We start from the raw sequence: 22473 nt of genomic DNA, 5'->3' as shown, positions 1-22473 counted from the left end.
GCCCTCACCTGGTCACCCCTCTGTGCGTGAGCAACCCAGTGTCTCTCTGGGTGTCCAAACTTCCTCTTCTTATAAGGACACAAGTCAGATTGGATTAGGGCCCACCCTAATGGCCTCGTTTTAACTTAATCACCTCCCTTTGGTTTGGGCTTTTTAACTTAATCATCTTTTTAAAGACTTTATCTCCAACTAAGGTTACATTCTGAGGTATACTGGAAGTTAAGACTCCAAAACATGAATTTGGAGGGGACATAATTGAGCCCATAACAATAACATCTTACAACTCACTGCCACCAAGCTTGCCTGGCCACCATTCCCTCCTGCCTGGACCACTGCAGTAGACCACAGGCTGTCATTCTGCTTCTGCTCTTGCCAGCCATCTCAATCCATTCTCACAGCAGCCAGAACAATCTTTTAAAAATGAAAATCATAACATGTAATGCCCTGCTTAAAACCCTTCAGCGGCTTCCTGGTCAACTTCTTCCTGATAAACTGCACCAAGAAACTTCTTTTTCACGGCATGTAAGACTCTACATCATTTGACCCTGCCAAGCTTTTTGGCTTGATCTTCCACCACTCTCTAGCGACCTCACAGGTACACTATCCTCTTTGCTTTACTCCAGCATCCTGACCCTGTCCCCTTCAAAGGCCCTTTATATTTGCTTTCCCCTAGTTCACACAGCCGACTCCTTCTAATCTTGAAGTTCTTACCTCAAAAATTACTTCCAGAGACACTTTCCCTGACCAGAACATCTAAACTATTCCATCCCACCTAACCACACCCCAATTCTCTAATGTATTATCCTCCTTTATTTTCTTTATAGTACATTTTGTCACATCATCCCGTTTTATTTACAGTGTAGCATTTATTACTCTTTGAAATTATATTTATTACTTGCTTACTTGTCCATGATCCATCTTTCTCCTCTAAAATGTAAGTTCCTTGAGGGCGGAGGCCTTGTCTTTTATTGTATATTCTAACACCTAGAAAAAGCTCACACTTAATAGGAAATCAGGTATTTGTTGAATAATTCATGTTTGTGTGTTTGTTTTTTATACACAGGGCCTCGCTATGTTGGCCAGGCTGGTCTTGAACTCCTGGGCTCAATCGATCCTCCCACCCCAGCCTCCCAAAGTGCTGGGATTACAGGCGTGAGCCGCCGTGCCCAGCAGATAATTAATGAATTTGTAGAACACTTTATAGTTGAAATATGCCTTTCAATTAAACAACACTTTCATATATATCCACTCATTTAATTCTAATGTCAATCTATGTTATATTCCCCATTTTAAAAATAAGGAGACTAGAACTTTGAGACGCTATCTGACTCGCCCTGCTAGTAACATAGCCAGTCTGGGGCAAAACTGGAAATTGGTCCCATCCTCTGACTCCTGGGCTTGTCTCTCAGCACTTTTTGCGGTAACATCTTCTAACAAATCTTGATGGCGAGTGTGATTCAAGGTGAAAAGTAGTGGCAGAGAAAAAGACTCAGGTGCAGACCAGACCCTGTGCTGTCTGCATATTTCTCCAAGAGGCCTTGGTCATAACAAGGGTTTCATAAATGTTTACTGAATTAATAGACTACAGCATTTTTCTGTGTTGGGAAAGGCCTAAGTAATTCTAAATTCCACATTGCCCAATGGCTGCCAACTGCCCAAACAAAACAAGAACAAGCCCACTGTCCTGGAATTTCCTTGTTAAAAATGACACCGAAACGCCGCTTGGCAAAAACCGCAGTAAAAACAGTCTCAGGCAAGATCGACCGACGGATGCTACTTGTGGGCCAGAGTCTGGGGGGAAGCAATATTTGCACAGTCTCGAAGTATCTCTTCCAAGATATTTACCAAATACAAAAGGAAAATGCATAACTTTGCTGTGGGGAAACCTGGCAGACACTATCTTAAGCAAGCAATTAAGGTGAACATCATCAGTACTAAAGCATAGCAACATCATGGATTCTGACATGATGCTCGGAGAAGGGCACAAACTCACTTGTGTGTAGTATTCTCGCCAAAAATATACTGCCTCAATCTAATCACAGGAAAATATCTGGCAAACCCAAACCGAGGGACATTCTAAAAAAGAATTCAGCAGGATTTTTCAAAAGTATCAAGGTCTTGAAAGAGGAACTGTCACAGATTGGAGGGCTAAAGAGACAAGACGACAGTGCATGGATCCTGGGAGAGAGGAGGGAATTTGTGGAAAAACTGGTGAAACTCTAGCACGTCTCTAGTTCAGTTGATGGTACTGAACCAAGGTTAATTTCTTGGTTTTGATCATTGTAGTGTAGTTATGTAAGATGTGAATGGGGTGAGGGATACACAGAAACTCTCTTGAACAATTTTTTTTTTTTTTTTTAGAGGCAGGGTCTCACTCCGTTGCCCAGGCTGGAGTGCAGTGATGCCATCATAGCTCACTGCAGCCTCGAACTCCTGGGTTCAAGCAATCCAACCACCTCAACCTCCTGAGTAGCTGGAACCACAGGCATGAGCCACCATGCTTGGCTTTTTTTTTTTTTTTTTTTTTTTGGAGAGACAAGGTTTCATTATGTTGCCCATCCTGGGTACTATTTTTTTGCATTTATATAACTCTAAAATTATTTCAAAATAAAATGTTTTTAAAATACTAGATAATATTTCACTGTGTATACATATCACATTTTCCTTATCCCTTCATTTGTTTGGACACTTACGTTAATTCCCTATACTGGCTATTGTGAATAATGCAGTAAATAAGGGGGTACATTGAAAAGATTAAATTTCAAAATAATGGCATACTAGATTCCTTTTTTCTCTGTGGTCAAGGAATGGAAATTTCTGGTTAATCAAATTTTTTTAAAGAGTTACCACTTTTACACAATATCAGGGTTATTAGCCATTTACAATGTAAGATTTTTCTCAAGATGTTATAAAACCTCTTGATTTTATAATTCTTTTTTTGGTGTAAAATTTTATTATGTAAAATTTTATTAAATTTTAAAATCTTTTTACATCTGGCTTTTGTTTTGAGTTATTTTTCCTACTCCAAGTTTATAATGGAATTCATTCATATTTTAAAATACTTAACAAGGTTTTGTTTTAAACCTAGATACCTGTCGCACACAAACTTTATCTTACTATACAGCATGAAGTATAGATCCAATTTTATATTTTTCCAAATAGCTATCCAGTTAAATCTATGTTTTTCCCACACATCAGAGATGCCATTTATATCCTATATTAACTTTCCATATGCACTTGGAACAATTTCTGGATTTTCTATTCTATCTCATTGATCCATTATGCCATACTGTTTTAACAATAGAGGATTTGTAATATGTTTTAATATCAAATAAAGCTAAACTCACCGCCTTACTCTTTATCAGTTTTCTTGCCTATTCTTGCTAACTTATTTTTCATATGAAAATCAAAATTCACTTATCTAGCTCCAGAAAAGATCTGATGATATTTTAATTGAGATTGTGTTAACTTAATAAGTTAATTTAGGATTATTTGGCATCTTTATAATTTCAAGTCTTCTTATCCAAAAACATAGTATGTCTATTTGTTCATCTATTTTTATATATTTCAGGTTATCTGAATGTAGCACATTTTTGTTATATTTTTGTCTATAAATTTTAGCTTTTTTGTTGCTACTGTAAATGAGTCTTATTTTCCATTATATCATCCAACTGGGCATTGTTTGTATAGTTGAACACTCTTTATTTCTATGTATTAATTTTATTCCCTACTATACTTTAGCAAATATTATTTTTCTTTGTAATTTTTCCATTCCACACATATTCAATCATATATCTGTGAATAAAGATAGTTCTTTCTTCTATCTTTTATACCATTTAATGTCAAATACTTATGTGTCTGTTATCACCTAATTATATTAGTTAATACTTCTAGTCAATACTAAATAATAACAGCAAATGCGGATATCATTATCTTATTCTTGACATTAATGAAAATACTGTTTGTGCCTTCTTTATTAAGAAACTAGATTTTGGGCTGAAACACACATATTTTATGCTAAGAAAGCATGTCTTTAATTTCTACTTTATTGAGTCTTTAAAATTATGAATGTGTGAATTCTGTCAAATGCCTCTATAGAGATGATCCTATGATTTTTCTTCACAGATCTGTTTCTATGATAAATTACATTAATAAACTTCCCAACACAGAACTATTTTTACATTTCTGGAATAAACCTCCATTTGCTTACGTGTGCCACTGAATTTCGTTGCTAATATTTTATTTACAATTTGTGTACAGATATTCATAAGATTGTTTTGTATGTTTTTCAATGCAATATTTGTTAGGTTTTTGGTATCAACATTATACTTACTTTGGAAAAAAAATTTGGAAGTTTTCCTTCTTTTCCTATTCTCTGAAAAAGATGAAGTAGCACTAGAGCTAAAATGTTCTTCTTTGATAAGAATTATCCTATGAAACTATCTGGATTGAAGCCTTTTGGTGAAAGAACTCTGAAAACTTGCCTAATGATTCTATGTAAATTACTGTGTTTAGATTTTCTATCTTTATGAGATCAGTTTGTTTGTTTTGCTTTTTTCATCAATTGATTTTTAAGTGTATAATCCAGTGGTTTTTAGTATATTCACAAGGTTGAGCTACCATCACCACCATCTAATCCTAGAACATTTTAATCACCCCGTAAAGAATCCCCATACCTGGTAGCAGTTACGTCCATCCCTCCCTCCCCTTACCTCCTCACAACCACTGATCTGTGTGTCTACAGATTTGCCTGCTCTAGACATTTCATATAAATGTCATACACATGTGGCCTTCTGTGTCCAGCTTCTTTCACTCAGCATAATGTTTTCTAGATTCATCCGCGTTGTAACACGTATTAGTACTTCATTCCTTTTTATAGCTGAATAATAGTCTATTTTATGAATATATCATGTTTTGTTTATCCATTCATCACCTGATTGACATGTGAGTTGTTGGCTGTTATAAATAATGCTACTATGATCATTCATCCACAAGTTTTTGTGTGGACATATTTTTTTCATTTCTCTTCAGTATATGCCTAGGAATGAATTTGCTGGGTCATATGGTAACTCTACATTTAACTTTCTCAGGAACTACTAAACTGTTTTCTAAAGTGGCTGCACCATTTTATATTTCCACCAACAATTGCTATCTTTCATTTTTAAAATTACAGCCATTCTAGTAGATCTAAAGTAGTATTTAATTACGATTTTGATTTGCATTTCCCTGATGACTAATGATGCTTAGCATATTTTCATGTGTTTTTTGGCCATTAAATAATCTTCCTTAGAGAAATGTCTATTCAAATACTTTGTCCACATTTTAATTGGGTTGTCTTTTTATTGTTGTCAATTTTTTATATATTACAGGTACTAGACCCCTTATCAGATATATGATTTGCAAATGTTTTCTCCCACTCTGTGACTTGTCTCTTTATCTTCTTGACAGTGTCCTTTGAAGCACAGAAGTTTTTAATTTTGGTGAAATTCAATTTATCTATTTTTGTCTTGGGTTGCTTGTTTGAGGTATCATAGCTAAGAAACCACTGCCTAATCCAAGGTCACAAACATTCATGCCAATGTTTTCTTCTAAGGGTCTTACAATTTTAGCTTTTTATTGAGATCTTCTTTTTTTTTTTTTTTTTTTTTTTTTTTTACTTTTTTTGAGACAGAGTCTCGCTCTGTTGCCCAGACTGGAGTGCAGTGGTGCAATCTCGGCTCACTGCAACCCCCGCCTCCCGGGTTCCAGCGATTCTCCTGCCTCAGCCTCCCAAGTAGCTGGGATTACAGGTGTGTGCCACCAGGCCTGGCTAATTTTTGTATGTTTAGTAGAGATGGGGTTTCGCCATGTTGGTCAGGCTGGTCTTGAACTCCCAACCTCAGGTGATCTGCCCACCTTGGCCTCCCAAAGTGCTGGAATTACAGGCGTGAGCCACTGCACCCAGCCCTTTTATTCATTTTGAGTTAATTTTCATACCTGGTGTGTGGTAGGGTCTAATTTCATTCATTTGCATGTGGATATTCAGTCATCCTAGCACCATTTGTTGTAAAGACTATTCTTGTTTTCTATTGAATTGTCTTGCCGTCTTTATTGAAGATCAACTGACCATAAGTGTAAGGGTTTATTTCCAGACTCTCAATTCTATTCCATTGATGTATGTGTCTAAACTTACATCATTATAGCAGTATCACAGTCTTAATTACTGTAGCTTTTCAGTAAATTTTGAGATTGGGAAATGGGAGTCCAACTTTGTTATCCTTTTTCAAGATTGTTTTGGCTATTCTAGGTCCCTTGCATTTCTATATGAATTTTAGAATTAACTGTCAATTTCTTAAAAAAAAAAAAAAAAGGCAACCAGGATTTTGATAGAGATTGCAATGAATCTGTTAATCAATTTGGGGCGTATTGCCGTCATAACAATATTAAGTCTTCCAATCTACATACATATGACTAGGACTGCTTCTGGCAAATTGTATTTTACTAGAAAGTTGACTGTTTCAGCCAGGTGTTCAAATTCGCTTGTACAGAGTTGTACAAACGACTCTCATTAGATGTGAAATTTTCCTATGTTTTAATGATTCTGTCTCCCAAGTTATCTTCTATTTTTACTTTCCCAAATAAGACACTGCTAGTGATTTATCTTTCTATTAACCTTTTGCAAAAAAACAAACTTTCATTTATTGGTTCCTACTGTTGCACTGTTTCCCAACCCGATTAATTCTGTTTTTATCTTCATGAATGTCTCCTTTCTGCTTTCTTTCAGTTTACCTTTTTTCCCTAGCGTTTTTGAGTTGGATGTTCTGTTCATTTTTTTATGCTTTCATTTTTCTTTATACAGGCACTTAAGGAGTCTTAATTTGGTTGTATCTCATAGTTCTAACATCGTTTCCATTTTCTTTTTTTTTTTTTTTTTTTTTTTTTTTTGAGATGGAGTCTCACTCAATTGCCCAGGCTGGAGTGGAATGGCACAATCTTGGCTCACTGCAACCTCTGCTTCCTAGGTTCAAGCAATTCTCCTGCCTCAGCCTCCCAAGTAGCTGGGATTACAGGCGCACGCCACCATGCCTGGCTAATTTTGGTATTTTTAGTAGAGACGGGGTTTCAACATGTTGGCCAGGCTGGTCTCAAACTCCTGACCTCAAATGATTTGCCTGCCTCGGCCTCCCAAAGTGCTGGGATTACAGGCATGAGCCACTGTGCCCAGCCTGTCATTTCCATTTTCAAATCTAGTTTCTATTATTGTTATTTTCTTATACATTTTCAATTTAATTTTCCTAAAATTTTACCTTTGAACTAAGAAGCGCTTTTTTTATATAGACTTTAAAAATGTTTTCCAGGTTGAGATACAGATTTAGGTATGGAAGAGATTTCCCAGAAAAGGTGTAAATGAAAAGAAGGACGAAGATGAAACTCTAGCGGACATTAATAGTCCAGATAGAAAGATAATTGTCTCAAAACAGAGGCGGAGAAAAAAGAGTCAGAGATGTTGGATGAAAACAAAAGATGCTGGGCGCGGTGGCTCATGCCTGTAATCCCAGCACTTTGGGAGGCTGAGGCAGGTGGATCATTTGAGGTCAGGAGTTCAAGACTGGCCTGGCCAACATGCTGAAACCCCATCTCCACTAAAAATACAAAAATTAGCCGGGCATGGTGGTGCGTGCCTGTAATTCCAGCTACCTGGGAGGCTGAGGCAGGAGAATCACTTGAACCCAGGAAACAGAGGCTACGGTGAGCTCAGATTGCACCACTGCACTCCAGCGTGGGCAACAGTGAGACTCTGTCTCAGAAAAGAAAAGAAAGAAAAGAAAAGAAAAGAAAAGAAAAGAGAAGAGAAGAGAAGAGAAGAGAAGAGAAGAGAAGAGAAGAGAAGAGAAGAGAAGATGGTATGAAAAATAAAGGAAGAGAAAACAACCTCAGGAAAAACAGTTTGAGCAGGATGGGATGGAGAGATAGAAGTCAAATTACAAACTGCATGTTGAAGAAGTAACGGAGTGCTCAATAAAGAGCAAACTCTTTTTTAAGATTCTTAGCTATAAAGAGAAAGACAATCATAGGGCATTAGCCAGGGGTTTTAGTGGATGGAAAATTTTTGGTTTTGTTTTATATAAAAGGTGTTTGTGGGAGAACGTATTTGGAAATATAATGGAGGCCTTTTCATCCATAATCCTTTATATCCTTCTCCCAATGTAGACAAGGGCATTCCACGCTCACTGCCTCCGGGAGAGGAGAACTCGGCAGTTGGCAGGGTGAGTGCCCAGAAAAGCTTTGTTATGAAAAGGGATAGTGACTTGCCAGGGTGTGGCTAAGGCACATAAGCTACCCACACCTGCACCTGTGGAGACACCCTTGATTCTGCCTGGCTTTGGGCTGCGGGTTCATAAAGAGCACCAGGTCTGGGTGGGCTGGAGAGCCCCGCCATGTGCCAGCTCTGTGCTGCTCTTTTGCATGCAGTTCCAGACTAGCCGCGCTGTGAGGCCACTCTGAAGCTCACCCAGAATTAAGAACTGTTCCGCATGTCAATGGATCTACCATCCTAAAGCTAGAGTTTGCTTTCTTTTTTGGGCTCTTTTAAAAAAATTCTGAGATGTTGCTTAGGCTGGTCTCGAACTCCCAAGCTCAAGCAATCTTCCGTCTCAGCCTCCTGGGTAGCTGGGACTCCAGGCGTGCACCACCACACCTGGCTAGGGTTTTCTTTCTAAAAGCCCAAATCTCGTCTTATCCCTTTCAGCATTTATGGATGTGCATTGCTTTCACAGTGAAATCCAGGATCCTAGAGCATCGAACAAGATCGTTCACTGAATGGCCCCAGCCCACCCTTCACAGATTCATTTCCTAATAACACCACACAACTAGTTACGTACCCTCACCTAATATTATCAGCATTGTAGACAGAAAAAAGACAATGTTGTATGCATTACAGAACTCAAATAATAAATACATTTTGTCATCAGTAAGTTTATAACTTAGGAGAAATAGAAATATAAGCTTTCAGTAAAAAAAAAAAACAAAACAGTACTCTTAGAGTTACGTGAGCAAAGGAAATATGGCATAAATGAGCTCTCAGTAGAAACTGGAACTGTTACAAAATGTACTCAGCAGTTTTAAGAAAAAATAAACATTTGAGTGTCACTTCTCAGTAACCAAAAAAATGAAACAGAAGATGGCTATGGGTTAGGAGCTGGTGTAACACACATCCCTTTAAATTAACCAAAAGCTTACTTGAATTACAGCACTTACAACCTGGCTTCTGGCCTGGCTTCGTGACTGCATGGCACCTGTAAACACTTGTTTCTAACTGCTTTAAAGATAAAAATACTGGCCGGGCGCGGTGGCTCAAGCCTGTAATCCCAGCACTTTGGGAGGCCGAGACGGGCGGGTCATGAGGTCAGGAGATCGAGACCATCCTGGCTAACCCGGTGAAACCCCGTCTCTACTAAAAAAAAATACAAAAAAAAATAGCCGGGCGAGGTGGTGAGCGCCTGTAGTCCCAGCTACTCGGGAGGCGGAGGCAGGAGAATGGTGTAAACCCGGGAGGTGGAGCTTGCAGTGAGCCGAGATCCGGCCACTGCACCCCAGCCTGGGCGACAGAGCAAGACTCCGTCTCAAAAAAAAAAAAGATAAAAATACTGAATTCTCATGCTACCTGGACCCTGCTACTATAAGCCAATCTCCTCCCTTTGACAGCCACTTCAAGAGCACTCACACCAGTCTTGCCTTTCTCACCTCGCCCTCTCAGACACCTCGCCTTACTATATATGAAGATGAAATGGATGAAGTTTCTGTTACTTCTTCTACCTGTGATATAGAAAACACTGAATTCTATTGCTACAGTTGACCATGGTAAAGATGGAGTTTACTTGCTGTGTGTATAAAGCAGTACCAGTAGTTACTAACCCCTATCTTCCTGCAAATAAATTCAGAGGCAATTTCAGAAAACCCCCGAACTCTCCCATGAATCCATACAAATGTATTGATATCCACAGCTTGGGATTCGGGGAGGAAGTCTTAAAGAGAGGCTTCTTTATGTCATGCTTACCAGGAGTAGCAAAGCGACGATCGTTCTCCCGTACCCTATCAGCCCTCCCTGAAGGGGGCCATCCTGTTACCCAACTTCCGCCTGGGACAGTGCTCACTAAGATACCTAAGGGACCCCAACCTTTCCTTGGGTCCCTGTGGAGCAAAATCAATAATGCCACTATGTGAGGATAATCGTCACTGCTGTAACAAACTCCAGCCTCCAGTGGCTTAACACAATAGTCATGGAGGTGGCTCACATAAAATCCAAAATGGATTTTCCTGATTGGCGGATGGCTTTCCTCCAAAAATTCATTCAGGGACCCAGCTCCTTACATCTTGTGGTTCCATAATTTTCAATATATGGCTTCCAATATCACTCTACTGGATGTATCAAGCTGTAAAGGGAAAAGTACCTTCCACGTGGGAGGCTTCCATGGACCGGGCCTAGAAGTGGTACCCATCACCTCCATCCACATTTCATTGGTAAAAACTAGGTCACATGGTCTAGCTAGACCGTAATTCCCAGCTCCCCTCTATCTGCAAGAGAATCTGGGAATTACAGTATAGCTGTGTGCTCAGGAGGAGAGGAAACAGAATTAGACTACCCAATCTCCACCACAGACGACCACCATGACATGAATCACTAGCACCACCAGGGAGAGGGATGGCAATAAACCGGTGAGTTGACCAAAGAGTTCCAACTGTTGGCCTAGAAACTGGGATGGAACGGCTTAACATCAGGCTCAAACAACCTCATGAGATTTGGGGGTAACTGTATCAGGTGAGCAGTAAGGTCTGCCAAATCCACACTTCCCTCCCGAGAGTTTCTGAATGTACAGGTTGCTATGCTTTGTACCATCGGATCTGCCTCCCTAGGCACCGATGCTGGAACCGGAACTGGCTACTTAACCAAACAGACAGGCGCCCTCTATAGGTCTGCAGGGGAGGGGCTGATGCAGTTGAGCTCTGCTCAACAAAGGCACACACTACCGAATACTGACAAATGACCAAAGCAGACTTTCCTTCTTTCTTCCTTGGGAGTTTTAAAGCAAGACATACAGATGGAAGAGGAATGGCACAGAGAGAAGGCAGGGTGCAGAACTGCAAAGCATCTGACCCCATGAGGAGGCAGATGCAAAGGAGTAGGAGACACACAGCGGAGATCAAATCAGTCAGGAGCAAAAAGGAAGAATCTGGAAAAGAAGAAAGAAAAGCAGGCAAGTAGAGTCATGTTAGATTACCAGTTGATGTGGAGTCGCCAGAGTGACTTGAAATATGAGAGCCCCTGTGTTCCCTTAATGGCAATAAATGTCCTTCCAGTACACTGAGGCTGGAATGCCACTGTGGGGACTTTTTGCTATTCCTTACATAAATTCCTTTTATTAAATGGCATAGTATTTGCATATAACCTATGCACATCCTCCCATATACTTTAAATCTTCTCTGGATTACTTATAATGCCTTCTATCATTTATACTTATTTCCAAATATGTCCTTACAAGAAACTTGTTCAAACTGAGAAAAGTTAAGAATATTTGGTCCCGTCCAACCTGACAGAGCATGACCAACAGAATGATGCAAAGGAGCCCAGTTTCCAAACAAGTCTGGGGCCATAGGAATACACAGTAATACTTTCTTGGTTTGTATTCCTTCTGTATTTCAAAGCTAGTAAAGAAACTACCATGAGCTGTTCTTTGTGATGCATTTGCATTAAGTCTTCCACACTTTTCGAGTGAATCTAATATTAGATTTCCTCTGTTAAGGAGAACAGGTGGAGGCTGCAGGACGTACAAATCTGGAAGCCACAGAGGGTACACACCCAGAGGCCACAGGAATTTCATACCCAGAGGCCTCAGGAAGTACACTCCCTGAAACCACCAATCCTCAGAGCCTCTGGCTCCCCATTTTTGAAGTCATACAGAAAATTTGCACCTGATCAGGACAGTCCAATAAGAACAATAGGCCGGGCACGGTGGCTCATGCTTGTGACCCCAGCACTTTCGGAGGCTGAGGTGGGCAGATCACTTGCGGCTAGGAGTTCGAGACCGGCCTGGCCAACATGGTGAAACCCTGTCTCTACTAAAAATACAAAAATTGGCCAGGCGTGGTGGCGCCTGCCTGTAATCCCAGCTATTCGGGAGGCTGAGGCAGGAGAAACACCTGAACCCAGGAGACGGAGGTTGCAGTGAGCTGAGATCACATCACTGCCCTCCAGTCCAGGCGACACAGCGAGATCCCATTTCCAAGAAAAAAAAAGAACAACAGACAGAGCTGGGCACGGTGGCTCACACCTGTAACCCCAAACACTTTGGGAGGGCTGAGGTGGGCAGATGACCTGAGGTCAGGAGTTCTAGACCAGCCTGGCCAACACAGTGAAACCCCTTTTCTACTAAAAATACAAAAAGTAGCTGGGCATGATGGCGGGTGCCTGTAATCCCAGCTACTCAGGAGGCTGAGGCAGGAGAATCGCTTGAACCTGGGAGGTAGAGGTTGCAGTGAGCTGAGATTGGGCCACTGCACTCCAGCCTGGGTGATAGAGTGAGGCTCCGTCTCAAAAACAAAAACGGACAGATACCTGCAATCCACAATCAACCAAAGCTGGCCTCCAAAGATACAGAAATGGTCTTCTTTATTAAAATAGCCAGTAATGGGCCCTGAAGAGGGAAGCCTGAATCCAAATGTTATTTTTCTTGTCACAATGCCATTCCTATTAACTTCCATCTGTAAAGCCTGGAACATAGCTTACTGGGATATCTAGGACTGACCCCATGCCCTTTGCGATGTCCTCCAATACATTAACCCTTGAGGCATTTATGCCACTTAGCCTAAGCTTGAACTAGAGAGCTACCTCCATTCCAGATCCCTGAATGCTACTGAAAAGCCATAAAAACGAGCTTCATCACAGATGTGACCCCAATCCATGGGAACCATACCACAGTATGAAAGAAAGTAACCATTTCTATAAAAACAGGGTATAAGAAAATAATATACATGCATTTCCTTGTATCTGGCTAGAATCTGGAATGATGCCTAGACACTAGTATTCTGGTTGCCAGTATTTTAGAGGGGAACTGGGTGACTGGTGGAAAAGAGTTACAGGGACTTTTCTTTGAGGCAGGAGGATCACGTGAGCCCAGGAGGTCAAGGCTGCAGTTAGCCGTGATGGCACCACTGCACTCCTGCCCGGGTGACAGACTGAGACCCAGTCTCAAAAACATCCACGAGCACTTCCTGAAAAAATTTTAAAAACTGACACGAGAATCTACACAACAAAAATAAATCAAAGAATTCAAGGATAGAGAAAAAAATGAGAAAATGTGGTTAGTGGCAACTTCATTCAAATATACAAAACTACTAAAAAATGTAGGAACAAAGTATGAACATTCTACCTTGTCAGTGTAAAAATAAAAATATACCTAAGATAAACTGGGGGTTGGGAGAGAAAATGTAGAGACAGAATTTTGGATATGCTAATGTCCTTATCTTTCATAGCAAGCAATCAACTGACACTTTTTATATTTGAAATAGATAGTTTAAAAAAACACACAAGGACTACAGTGTCTTAATGTTTTCCTCAAAATCTTTTCTGAACTTAAATAATGTCTCTTATGGCTAACAAACATTTGAGATTCCACAATTTCTTCAATTTAATTTTTTTTCTTTTGTCACATTCAAGTAAAATTAAAGTAAGTCCTTCCCACATGAAGATTATATCCTAGATTTTTCCTTCCATATCTTTTTCCTTCCTTTCCTTTCCTCCTTCTTCCTTTCTTATTAATTCCCCACCTTTCTATCCATTTATTATATTACACATGGGCAGAAAGAGCTCTAGAATAATAGTAGTCTAACAGTAACAATTATTATTTCAGGAAGTAGAATTTGGAATGACTTTTAAAAATTCTCTTTGACTCTTTAATCCCGGTTCATCAAAAGGACCATGATAAGCAAACCAATTTTTAACAAAGCAACTACAAAGTGAGATGGTAAAGAGATAAGATATAAATCACTCTTTTAAAAATATTTATTTTTATGTGTAGTCGTAAAGTATTTCAGAGAAAAGTACAGGAGAAAATATGACAGCCAATACTAAGATTTAACAGATGTTAACATCTTGCCACATTTTCTTCAGAATTTTTTTCCTAACAAGAAAACATTGCAGAAACAGCTAACATTCCACTCCTCCTCCCTTCTCCTTTCATCTTCAGATGCAACCACACCACTATTCTGAGGATAATGCTTATCATTTCCATGCATATCTTTGTATTCATAAACAATATTTACTATTAGTTGTCTATTTAAAATGTATATATATGGTAGTATGTTTCTGTCCTTTTGTAATTTTTTAAACTCAACGTTGTTTTTTGAGATTTATCCAAGTTACACGTGTAGTCTTAGGTTCAGCATTCACTTCAAGCATACAGGTGAACAATCACTGCATGAATAAACCTGTTTTTACAATTCATTTCTTATTGAGGGGTGTGTGGACCCAACAATTCCCAATCCTCTTCCATGTTTTTCCATTGCACAAATGTAGACCCAATATCGATACAGCTTTTATAAAGCACTCTGAGTAGCTTCCAGCCTTCTCAGATAATAACTGTCTTGAGGACACCGTCCATGTAATCTCTCCACACTGCTCACACTTTTTACTATCTGATAAACATGAATTGCAAAATGTTGTTTTAATATCTCTTCAAACACAGCACTATATGTGAAGTAACAGCAGTATTTATGGTACCTCCAGTGCTCCTAGGAAAAGTTATTTCTAATCCATTACAAATAAGTTCTTGTTACTATTTCTTACTGAATTTTACACAGGACCTAGTACACTCAAGGTTCCTGCCAATTGCTAACGAAGTTTAAGTCTCCCTATCAGTAAAAGAAATGAATATTGGATACCATGAGCCTCAGAGACTCATATTGAGTTGAAGATGGAAGCAATGAAAAAAGAGACTCACTATATTAGCAAGTAGATACTTGGTGCTGCTAGACTGCGAAATTTGTCTACAGATTAAGAAAATATTAAGAAAAATCTCCTATAGATGGGGCAGGTATAAATTAAACACAGTGTACTAGTCCATTCTCATATGACTAATACTGCTATGAAGAAATACCCAAGACTCGGTAATTTATAAAGAAAAAGAGGTTTAACGGATTCACAGTTCCACAGGGCTGGGGAGGCCTCACAATCACGGTGGAAGGCGAAGGAGGAGCAGAGGCACATTTTACATGGCAGCAGGCAAGAAAGTGTCTACAGGGGAGCTGCCCTTTATAAAATCATCTTATTCACTATCACGAGAACAGCACGGGAAAAACCTGCCTGTATAATTCAATTACCTCTTACCGGGTCCCTCCCACAACACGTGGGGATAATGGTAGATACAATTCAAGATGAGGTCTGGGTGGGGACACAGCCAAACCTTATCACACAGAATAGTGTGGAATACTAAAAATAAGGTCACATTGTAAAGGCATTGAAGCATAGGAACAGGACAGATGGGTGTGGCTTGGGAAAGGGGAAAGATTGGTGCTTTTATTCCAGGATTGGGCCCTATCTCATCTTAGCTCACCAAATTCTTGAGTATCAACCTGTTCTGAAATTCATCAGAATGGAGTGTTAAAAAAAAAAAAAAAGTAAGTTGATATTTTTAATTTGATATTCTTATACTTTTGTGGTTTAAATGGTGCAGGTATTTTTATTTCAATTTTATAGATAAGGAAAATGAAATTAAAAGAGGGTGGTACATAGAAAATCCACGATAGAGCCAGCAACTGACTCTACTGATTTCTAGTGTACTTTTATTCTGTTAGATTACAAAAAATTGGATTTGTTTGTGAATAAGATTATAGTCACTTTCAAATTAACTGTATCAGCTACATGGAAAAGTTCACTTATTTACCTTAGAGGCACTCCTTGGGGGTGTATTTTTTTCCCCACCAAATTAGCTTTATTTAGGGGAACCTAAATTTATTCTACTAAAACTATCCTAAATGACATTTGTTTGTTTCCAAAAATTAAATCCATACTCCAAAGGTGTGTAATTTGACTAAATTTTAAAAAATCTGCATGCCAGAAAGTAAAAGTAGAGTGAAAAGACATATGACATACATATCTTGACTAAGGCTGAGAGCTTTAATATATGAAAAGATAAAGAATTCAGTGGGAAAAAATGGGGAAAAATCATGAACCATCAGTTCAAACAAAATGAAATACAAATAGTTTTAAGAGCTATGAAAGATGTTCATAATCTAGAAAATGAAAATTAGGCCAGGCACAGTGGCTCAAGCCTATAATCCCAGCACTTTGGGAGGCTACAGTGGGTGGATCACCTGAGGTCAGGAGTTCAAGACCAGCCTGATCAATATGGTGAAACTCCATCTCTACTAAAAATACAAAAATTAGCCAGGCGAATGGAAGCCTGTGATCCCAGCTACTCGGGAGGCTGAGACAGGAGAACTGCTTGAACCCAGGAGGTGGAGGTTGCAGTAACCTGAGATCATGTCACTGCACTCCAGCCTGGGTGACAGAGTAAGAGTCTGTCTCAAAAAAAAACAGAGAGAGAGAGAGAAAGAGAAAGAGAGAAAGAGAGAGAGGGAGAGAGAGAGAAAGAGAGAAAGAGAGAAAGAGAGAAAAAGAAAGAAAGAAAGAAAGAAAGAAAGAAAGAAAGAAAGAAAGAAAGAAAGAAAGAAAGAAAAGAAAGAAAGAAAGAAAGAAAGAAAGAAAGAAAGAAAGAAAGAAAGAAAGAAAGAAAGAAAGAAAGAAAGAAAGAAAAGAAAGAAAGAAAGAAAGAAAATTAACACTAAGTCTCCATCTTTCACATATCAGATTGGAAAAAAAAATCCCAATGCTTGATAATTAAAGTTTGTTTCAGAAGGATTGAAGAAACTAGTACTCCCACATGAGTTGAGAGACTCTATCATCAAGACAGCAACATCTACCAAAAATTGTCACGCCCTTTGACCTATTTCCAATAATTTACCCAAGAAAAAGTTTTCACTGTTGCAAGATGATACGCATGTTAAGATATTCTCTGCAACATGAACTATTATAGCAAAAGCCTGGAAACAACTTCAGTGTCCATTAGTGGGGAGATTAATTCAATATATTATGATTCATCCATACAATGAAATGAGGATAATTTTTTTTTTTTTTTTTTTTTGAGACAGAGTCTCGCTCAGCCGCCCAGGCTGGAGTGCAGTGGCGTGATCTCAGCTCACTGCAATGACTGTCTCCCAGGTTCAAACGATTCTCCTGTCTCGGCCTCCCAAGTAGCTGGGATTATAGGCACCCACCATCATGCCTGGCTAATTTTTGTATTTTTAGTAGGGATGGGGTTTCCCCATGTTGGCCAGGGTGGTCTTGATTGTCTTGAACTCCTGACCTCAGGTGATCTGCCCACCTCGGCCCCCCAAAGTGCTGGGATTACAGGTGGGAGCCACCGCACCCAGCCAATTTTTATATACTAATAGTCAAGATACATTGATAAGTAAAAAAAGCAGAGTGCAGAACAGTTTATATAGTATCATACCATTCACGTTAAAAATAAACACATATCCTACAACTCAAAAACAAACAAAATAAAACCTGGTTTAAAAATGGGCAAAGACTAGAGACTTCTCCAAAGAAGATGTACATATGTCCAATAAGTACATGAAAGGATGTTCAACATTACTAATCAGGAAAATGCAAATCAAAGCCCCAGTGAGATACCATTTCACACCCAGTAGGATGGTTATTATAGAAACAACAATAACAACAACACCCCCCTCCAAAAAACCAACAGAAATGACGAGTGCTGGCAAAGACGTGGAGAAACCAGAACCTCAGGGCATTGCCGGTGGGAACGCAGCATGGTGCAGCCGCTGTGGAAAACAGTACAGTGGTTCCTCAAATATCCAACACAGAACTACCACGTGATCCAGCAATTCCACTCCTGGATATGCACCCAGAAGAATTAAAAGCAGAGACTCAAACAGATATCTATACACCAATATTCATAGCAGCGTTATTCACAACAGTCAGAAGATGAAAACAACCCAAATGTCCATCAATAGACAGACAGATGAACAAAATGTGGGATATAAATACAACGGAATATTATTCAAAAAAGGAATGCAATTCTGACACATGCAACAAGGTGGATGAACCTTGAGAACATTACACGTGAAATAAACAAGACACAGGACAAACATTATTTGTTTGTATTTTAAAAATGGAAAGCTTCACAGATTTGCATGTCATCCTCGTGCGGGCGCCATGCTAATCTTCTCTGTAGCGTTCCAATTTTAGTATATGTGCCGCCGAAGCAAGCACAGGAAGGACAAATATTGTACTCTTCCATTTATATATGAGGCACCTAGGATAATGAAACTCATACACAGAAAGCAGAACGGTGGCTGCCACGGGCTGCAAGAGGGAGGGGTGTGGAATTATTGTTAAATGGGTACAGAGTTTCAGTTTGGGAAGATGAAAAAGCCTAAAATGGATAGCAGTGATGGTTGTACAGTAATGTTAATGCCACTGCATTCTATACTCAAAATGATAAATTTTAGGTTATCTATATTTTACCACAGTAAAAAAATACACAAACGCGCGCGCACGCGCACACACACACACACACACACACACACACGCGCACACACATACTCATACATATTTGCATGGAGAATCTCTGGAAGAATTAGAGAAAACTGTAACAAACCTTGCCTTTAAAAAGGGGAACTGGATAGGTAGAAAAGAGATTTCTTTATCACTATATATTATTTCTACCTTTAGAATTTTATTCCATGTACATATATCATCTATTCAAAAATTTAATTTTCAATCGGTCTTCTTAACTTCTAAATACAGAGCAGGAAAATACATATAAGTGAAAATGTGGCCGGTTGCAGTGGCTCATGCCTGTAATTCCAGTACTTTGAGAGGCTGAGGTGGGCGGGTCACTTGAGGCCAGGAGTTCGAGACCAGCCTGGCTATAATGGCAAAAACCCTGTCTCTACTAAAAGCATGGGGAAAAAAAAAAAAAAGAGAGAGAATTACTGGGGGATGGTGGCACACACCTGTAATCTCACTATTTCTGGTACTTGGGAGGCTGAGGCAGGAGAATCGCTTGAACCCAGGAGGTGGAGGTTGCAGTGAGCCGAGATCACTGCACTGCACTCCTGCCTGGGCGACAGAGCGAGACTGTCCTAAAAAAAAAAAAAAAAAAAAGTCTGTGTTTTATATAAGGCAAAATCAGAGTATCCCTAATTAGTGATATTGAAAACCTGCCCAGTGTTTTTCAAGGAGCTAGCTTCCAAAAACTATGTAACAAGGAAATGAAAAAGGAAAATAAAATGCTTTAGATCTTAAGAGATCAATATGGAACATATAGGAATAAGTAAAACGTTCTAGCCAGGTGTGGTACGTGCTTATAGTCCCAGCTGCTCGGGAGGCTGAGACAGGAGGATGGCTTGAGCTCAGGATTTCAAGGCCAGCCTGGGCAACACAAACAGAGCTTGTCTCTAAAATAAAATATGTATTTTAAAGTTTTTATGAGAGTTTTGTTACATATAACATAACATTGCTCATCCAGATTAAACAGAGGCAAAACAAATCTGAGTTATTTACTTTAAAAACATAAAATGGGGCTGGGCACTGTGGCTCACGTCTGTAATTCCAGCACTTTGGGAGGCTGAGGCAGGCAGATGACTTAAGGCCAGGAGTTCAAGACCAGCCTGGGCAACATAGCGAGACCCTGTCTCTACCAAAAATACAAAAATTAGATGGGCGCAGTGGCGGGCACCTGTAATCCCAGCTACTTGGGAGACTGAGGCAGAAGAATCGCTTGAACCTAGGAGGCAGAGGTTACAATGAGCTGAGATCGGGCCACTACACTCCAGCTTGAGCCAGACACTGAGACTCCATCTCAAAATAATAATACAAACTATATGTATATAAAGTAGAAAAATTATAATAGCTAATACTGTTCTTAGCTTTAAATCCCAAGCTAATATTGTTCTAAGAGCTTTAAAAATGTCCACTCAGAAGAGTGGTTCTCAAACTTTTTGGTCTGAGAACTCCTTTTACAAACTATCAAAAGCAGGGCACTCAAAGCGTTTATGTTTGTGTGAGTTATATGGATCTATATTTATTATCATATTAGAAATTAAACCTTACATTTTAAAAATATGTATTAATTCATTTAGAAATCATAAATCAACTCATATGTTTACATAAATAATTTCTATTTTTTTAAACTATATTTTCCCAAACAAAAAGTATATTGAGAAGAATGGCATGTTTTACATAAGTTCAATGTAAATATGTAACGCCTGGCTTCACAGGGGACAGCTGTATTCTCATATCTAGTTCTGCGTTCAATCTGCTGCAAAACTGCATGTCATGTAGCCTTTGAGAAACTACAATGCGAGGCCAGACGCAGTGGCTCACGCCTGTAATCCCAGCACTTTGGGAGGCCAAGGTGGGTGGATTACCTGAGGCCAGGAGTTCACGACCAGCCTGGCCAACATGGTGAAACCCCATCTCTACTAAAAAAAAAAAATACAAAAATACAAAAATTAGCCAGGCATGGTGACAAAAAAAAAATACAAAAATACAGTAGGTGCCTGTAATTGCAGCTACTTGGGAGGCTGAGGCAGGCGAATGGCGTGAACCCAGGAGGCGGAGGTTGCAGCGAGCCGAGATCGCGCCACTGCACTCCAGCCTGCGCGCTGCGTGACAGAGAGACTGTCTTTAAAAAAAAAGAAAAAGAAAAAGAAAAGAAAAAAACAGTATATACTCGTGGAAAAAGTGAGAATGAAAAGAACAAATATTCTCTTAAATTTATTATGAAAATAGTTCTGACTTCACAGTCCCCTGAAAGGGTCTTGGGAGCACTCTGAGAACTACTTACTTGTACTATGAAACCTCTGAGGCAAATGTACAAGGAGGCACAGAGAAGAACGAAATGCCTCGCAGTCACGGAGCTGGGACGGGAAGCCAGGAAGTCCGATTCCAGACCTCAGGACTGGCCCCCAGAGGCGGAAGGGCAGTAGTAGGGGCCCAGCTCATAAAGGTTTTGACAGTGGGCTGGTGGCTGCCCAGCATTTGCAATACCAGACTTTCCCTTTATCTGATGCGATAAAATTTCATATTAAATATTCCAATTTGTGCAAAGCAGAGATAAGGGAAAGGGAGAGTAGCCACCACAAAACTCTAAGACCTAGACCTCTCAAGGGGGCCTAGATCAGCCCTACACAGGAAGTAACACCAAACCTCCACCTGAGGGATAAAGCAGCTAGGGGAGGCACAGCCAGTGCCTGGGGCGCTCTCCAGGAACGGCTCTCTCTGTCCTGCCCCCACTGCGTCATTATATATCTCTCCCTCCGTTCAAAGACACTTCTTTCTTTCTTTTTTTTTTAAGACGGAGTCTCACTCTGTCACCCAGGCTGGAGTGCAATGGTGCGATCTTGGCTCACCGCAACCTCTGCCTTCTGGGTTCAAGTGATTCTTCTGCCTCAGCCTCCCTGGTAGCTGGAATTACAAGTACACGCCACCATGCCTGGCTAATCTGTGTATTTTTAGTAGAGATGGGGTTTCACCATGTTGGCCAGGCTGGTCTCAAACTCCTGACCTCCGGTGATCCACCTGCTTCTGTAGCAGGATGGGCGGCACACAAAACTCCTCAGACATCGAGTTAAAGAAGGAAGGGGTTTATTTGGCCAGGGGCATCGGTAAGACTCCTGTCTCAAGAGCCAAACTCTCCAAGTGGGCAATTCCTGTCCTTTTAAGGGCTCACAACTCTCAGGGGGTGCGTGTGAGAGGGTCGTGATTGATTGAGCAAGCAGGGGGTACGTGACTGGGGGCTGCGTGCACCGGTAATTAGATCGGAATAAAACAAGATAGGGATTTTCACAGTGTATTTATATACGATGTCTGTAATCTATAGATAACAGAACCGACTAGGTCAGGGGTCGATCTTTAACTACCAGGCCCAGGGTGAGGCGCCGGGCTGTCTGCCTGTGGATTTCATTTCTGCCTTTTAGTTTTTACTACTTCTTTCTTTGGAGGCAGAAACTGGGCATAAGACGATATGAGAGGTGGTCTCCTCCCTTACTTTGGCCTCCCAAAGTGCTGGGATTATAGGCGTGAGGTACTGCACCCGGCCTGGAAAACACTTCTTTACACCACTCAATCCTTGCTTTTTCCCTTTTATTTTTAGTTGACAAATAATAATTGTACAGATTTCTGAGATATACAGAGTGATACGTCAATGCTTTATACAATGTGTAATGATCAAATCAGGGTAACTGGCATCTCCACCACCTAAAACATTGATCATTTCCTTGTGAACATTCAAAATCCTCTCTCGTATTTTTGGAAAATAAATGAGAGTTAACCAGTCACCCTCTACTGCGGCAGAACAATAGAACTCCTTCTACCAATCCAGCTGTAATTCTCAATAGAACTCCTTC

General features: G+C 40.0%; 1 protein-coding gene and 1 non-coding gene across 9 annotated transcripts in view; both read right to left on the bottom strand.

Moving 5' to 3' along the window:
* DRC8 (dynein regulatory complex subunit 8) overlaps positions 1-22473 on the bottom strand; it is a 168130-nt gene that overhangs the window by 90736 nt on the left and 54921 nt on the right. The gene's annotated exons all lie outside the window — the stretch shown is intronic.
* LOC119619797 (U6 spliceosomal RNA) lies at positions 18225-18331 on the bottom strand. Its single transcript, XR_005236254.1, has one exon. It is a non-coding gene; the product is annotated as a U6 spliceosomal RNA (small nuclear RNA).

The sequence above is a fragment of the Chlorocebus sabaeus genome, chromosome 25 (genome assembly GCF_047675955.1).
Source record: "Chlorocebus sabaeus isolate Y175 chromosome 25, mChlSab1.0.hap1, whole genome shotgun sequence".
Lineage (NCBI taxonomy): Eukaryota > Metazoa > Chordata > Mammalia > Primates > Cercopithecidae > Chlorocebus > Chlorocebus sabaeus.
The sequence above is the reverse complement of the archived record's forward strand: the minus strand, read 5'-3'. Positions and strand labels throughout refer to the sequence as shown.